The following is a 4,951-nucleotide window of genomic DNA, read 5'->3' as shown; positions in this document are numbered from 1 at the left end:
AGGTCCTAACTAAAGCTTTTGTCCTAAATGAATGTTAAAATAAATAAGATTCAGAAGAAGATCCAGGAAGTCAGGAGTGTTCAGTTATCCATACTCTGTGCAATACAATAAACTGGAGAATTCATACTGTTATCATAAAGAAATAATAGAGCAGTTTCTTCTTTATGTGTTTGCCTAACTGAGAGAACAGGGTACTCCCAAAACCTTAACTCCCTAGAGATGAAGTAAGAGGAGTTTTAATCTCAACCACAGAGGCCTCAAGGCTTAAAACTTGCATTCCACAGAGGGTGCTTTTCAGATGACTTGAAGTGGAAAAATAATCCCTTTCTTACAGGGTCCACATTTTGCCCAGGGCTGCATTAAAGCTAGCTTTTCAAATGTAAATGCCTGTGCAACGTTAACTTGAGACTGCAGCTAGCACAAATTACAGCTACCATTCTGAAGCATACTTTACACTCTTATTATACACAGTGCAAAGAAAGATGCTGGTACAGCATCTGTTAGAAATAGATGCTCTTCTTGGACTCAACGTTGGACTAAGGTTCAAAGTATATTTTGCTTCCTGCCATAAAGGAATGAAAGTCTCTACCAAGAATAAATTAGCACGCAGTTGGATTAATCATATTATCTTTAAAACCACTTCTGAAATGTATGTATTTTGGGATATACAAAAAAACAAATTTGAGGTTATAGTATATTGATGTTTAAAAAAAAAAAAACTTGGAAAATTGCTGCAACCTTATTGGCTAGCTATGTTGCCTGATACCCTGCTGTTACAGATTCTGCCCCTTGCTGGTGAGGTTAAAAACTCTGTAACTGATCGTGCAAGCTTGCCTGGCTGCTCTGTGCAGTGGTTATGTATGACTCTTGCTTAGTGATTCTTATAGAATGGCTGTAAGTGATCACAGCGGTGTTGCTTACATATTGTCGTGCCATTATAGAAACTTCATTCCATGAAGTACTGTTGGCTATTACCCTAGACCAGTTAGGGGAGGTTGAATTATTAATTGGAATGACAGTAGAAACGAAGTACTTTATATTAATTTCTAGCATTAATAATGAAAAAGATTTTCTTTCTTGCCACTGTGCTGGAAACGAGTGCAGACAAATGGGAACAGGTGGTGTGTGTGTTCTACCGGCAGCATGGTGAAAGGTTATGGATGGAAAACAGTGGCTATTTGAACAGTGCACAATGACCACATGGGTCAAGAGGTCAAGAGAATGGTATCATTCTCTTAAATATTCCTGTTCTGTTTATATTAGGGGTGGGAATTAAAAAAAAAAGAAAGGAAAATGAGTACTGGAACACATTTTGCAGGCTTTATTTAACTTCATATTGATTTCTAATTGTTATTACAACAAGTTACTATAATATTAGAGTTAGAGTTGATACTGTTTATTTGTTGACTGTGTTAGTTACTAAGCAATTGCATTTTTTTTTTTTTTTTTGGAAACCTAAGAGCGTTATATCAGAATGCAAACTTCCACACCGTGCAGCAGCACAGATAGGTACCATTACTAAGAAAATGGGTAATATGTTGCATAAAAAATACTTATTATGATATATATTTATTTATGCATGCATTAACTGTAAAAACGTGTATGTACAAGAGTCATCGTTATCCGTTTTCTCAATGCACTTTTTTTTTTAAATGCATTGTATATTGTGTTGGGTAATGTAAGAGCAAATTTGGAATTCACTATATAGTTATTGCAGGTGAAAATTGTTGGCTTGAACTGAAGGCAATTTCTTCAACCCAAATGAGAAGTAACGATTTTAAAACTGCAGTCTGGTAACGCCCCTTCTCCAGTCCACGCTCCATGCATCAAGGACTTTGAGTGTTTGCAGTCCAGATACGGTAAGAAACTGAACTGCGGCGTTTGTTCATCCTGTTTTTATATGTAAAGCAACCTGATTATAACATGACATAGTTAAGAATTTGATGGTAAAAATTATTTTCCTAAAATTCAATTGTCAGGCAACGGGTCTGAGAAGATAGTCCACACTGCAGCAGGTGATGTGATGCGCTGCCGCGTTTCGGTTACAATTATGTCATCAAACCTTAAACACACAATCATTATACAACGTGTATTTGTAGTTTAATAAGATTTTTAAAACAATGTATATTATTTGTAATATACCGTATTGATCCCATTGGTATCAAAACTAATTAATGCACATTTAGTGTTTTTCGAATGTAGTAAGCTAAATATTTCCTGAAAACGATCATTGAATTGATAAATTATAACACATTTTTTTTATAAATGGGTAATAATCATTATAAAATAGTTTAGTTTTGCACACAAACAAATTAACATAACATAAGCCCTTTGCCGTCTGCTCCTGTAGGAGGCGGGGCTGCCAGATAGTGATCTCGGTGTGGAGTAAACAACCAAGAGAACTAGAGAAGCGGGAGTTTAAAAAAAAAAAAAAAAAAACACTTCCTGCCAGATAGTGGTTCTCCGATTGGCGTTAGCAACAGCGATACTGCAGCAAAGCAAGCTGGTGGAAGAGTGAAGGCAGCTGGAATTGGGAAGTAAGCGGAATATTTCAGGTACAGCCTTTTAAAAATTGTTATTGCATGCTGTAACTATATTTAACTTTTATTAAAAACAGATAGCACTGACTTTATATTTAGGACCTGTGATAAAAAAAAAAAAATAAAAAAAAACACGACGACCTTTAGTTTGCGGCTGCAGCAAACTGGGGACAGTTACTGTAATTACTATACATTCAATTAAAGCAACGTTTCTTTTACCTCATTTATCACAATTGTAAGACCTGTAGTAACAAAGGACAGGCGCAACACCTACCGCTTGAGTTTCAGGTGGAAAGTACACGTGTATGTGTGTAGTCTATTAAATAGGCGTTTATTGATTAACGTGTGTGACACAGTTGATATAAACATTGAAATACGGTCAACTACAATATGCTAACTTGCCCATAAGAATACATCAGAACAACGACAGACTGCGGTACGGTAAGTGAAAACGTGCATTTGTAATTAAAAACCCCACGGGGTGTGATGCAATTGATGAGGTGCGGTATTCTGTATCGTTGGGTGATGAACACCAAGCCCGTAAATTGCATTCGCTAAACCTCATGTTATATCTGGAATGTCCTGGTTTAGAACTGTACTTGATGGGTACAGTGAATCACGAGGGCGGATAGGGTGTGCAGCAAGGACGGGACAGTTCTCATCCATCCATAGGAACATAAACAGTAGCAGGAATTAAAGGATTTAACATCACACATGATGTCAGGCTTACTGTGCAACAGTTGCGATGTGTATAATAAGTCAGAAAAAAATAGAACCCTAATGACAGGGATCGAGAAGACCTCTGATACAGTGCAAGACGGTACAGATTAGTAAAGTCTTAGAGAAATCTAATGTCTGGATAGTACCAAAGTAAAAACTTAAAAAAAAAATAATAATAATAAAAAAATACTGTAATATGTTTATGGTCTGATAAGTACCTAAAGTTCAATTTTATGCTTCATCATCTTCTGCATAATTGGACTGGGTCCATCTATAAAGAAGTGGAAATGTCATGGCAGAGAGGCTGGGGTGATAATGGTTGGATAGCTTTCAGCCAGACCAATAAAAACAATTATGATGTACAGTATGCTGTCAGAAATAAAACCGGGCTATAAGTTATAAAGTAAAAGAAGTGCAGTTCTGAAACAGACCCACCGCTTTCTTTCCCTTCTTAAAATAGAGACTATCTTGTAGCATTAATGGGTCAGGTCCCTAAATTCTTTATAAGCTTAATTTTTATTTTAGAAAGCTAAGATTTAGAGCAGGTTGCAAGTGAAATATCTGGAAATCTAGGCGTTCTGGCATGTGTTTTTGCTTTCTGGTGCCTGGGCAGTACTAGTATTTTGGAACCGAATCGGGGGAAAAAATGACACCCATAATTGTTCTTGACGTTTATTATTTTGTTTATGGAATTCTGAGGTCTGCAGTATTAGAAGCTTTTTTTTTTTTTTCCAGAATAATTAGACGTTTCGCTGTAATCTGGAAAATATGTTTTTCGGAGGCCTCGCCAAGAATGTTGAATATGGCCCAGCAACTTTCTTTTAAGGCAGATGCATGATTGCATGATTTTTCATTTTGAATATGCAGCTGCTGTAATAGTCAGATATGTAGAGACACACCTAAATGTCTGTATGATAACTGTTATATCATAGCAGCCAGGAACTATATTAAATATTAAAAGGAAAAAGACATGGGATTACATAAACTATTGAAAATATCTGTTGTTCAAACAGGAGGCTATACTCTACTAAAAAGATGGAAACACCCCACCCCCTGTTGGTAGAGGTACTGGAAAAAGAAAGTATTGATTTTGCACACTAAGCAGCAGCCTAGCATTACTACACTGTTTGATGGGATACTGGGGCCCCGTTATTTTTCAACCAGCTGTAAAGGTTCACTTGAGTCGCATGGGTGATTGGCAGCCAATGCAAAATATGTGTCGGTGCTCTAAGCCTAGATCCACATGGACAGGTGTCAAGCAAAAAACCCTTCTGTCAGGGCATGCTGACTTCCGAAATTCCATAGTGAATTGTATATTTTTGCCAAGACTGCAGTAGTATCTTAGACTCCCAAGCTGCTATTTATAATTGCTCTGGTTAGGTACATTTTACAAACAGGCAGGTTTGATTAATATTGAGCTCTATTCCAGCAACAATTAACAAACACATATAAATTAAAAACAATATTTATGTGCATTGTTCTTCCTCAAAACAATATATTTATTTGGGGTTTGCCCATGTGTTCCCCATTTGATACTGCATTTGGACTTCCTTAAATGAAGAAAAAAAAAACAGTATTTCCACTGATTTCTGGGGTACTCATGCAATTCCTGACATGCCTCGGTCAGTTTATTCCAGGCTAGGACTATACAACTAATCATATATTGTGATTGTCAGAAAGAATATACCTGC

The 4,951-nt window shown here is 36.6% G+C and overlaps 1 protein-coding gene across 2 annotated transcripts in view; it reads left to right on the top strand.

Moving 5' to 3' along the window:
• The first annotated feature begins 2,354 nt into the window (after positions 1-2,354).
• Positions 2,355-4,951, top strand: part of LOC121325515 (gamma-adducin-like) — a 60,368-nt gene continuing 57,771 nt past the window's right edge. The window contains exon 1 of one of the 2 annotated variants that reach the window (XM_041268057.1): positions 2,355-2,555. The gene's annotated coding sequence lies outside the window, so the exon portion shown is untranslated. The remainder of the gene's footprint in view (positions 2,556-4,951) is intronic. The other variant, XM_041268058.1, reaches the window with a different exon arrangement.

Source organism: Polyodon spathula, chromosome 13 (assembly GCF_017654505.1).
Source record: "Polyodon spathula isolate WHYD16114869_AA chromosome 13, ASM1765450v1, whole genome shotgun sequence".
NCBI lineage: Eukaryota > Metazoa > Chordata > Actinopteri > Acipenseriformes > Polyodontidae > Polyodon > Polyodon spathula.
The sequence above is the reverse complement of the archived record's forward strand: the minus strand, read 5'-3'. Positions and strand labels throughout refer to the sequence as shown.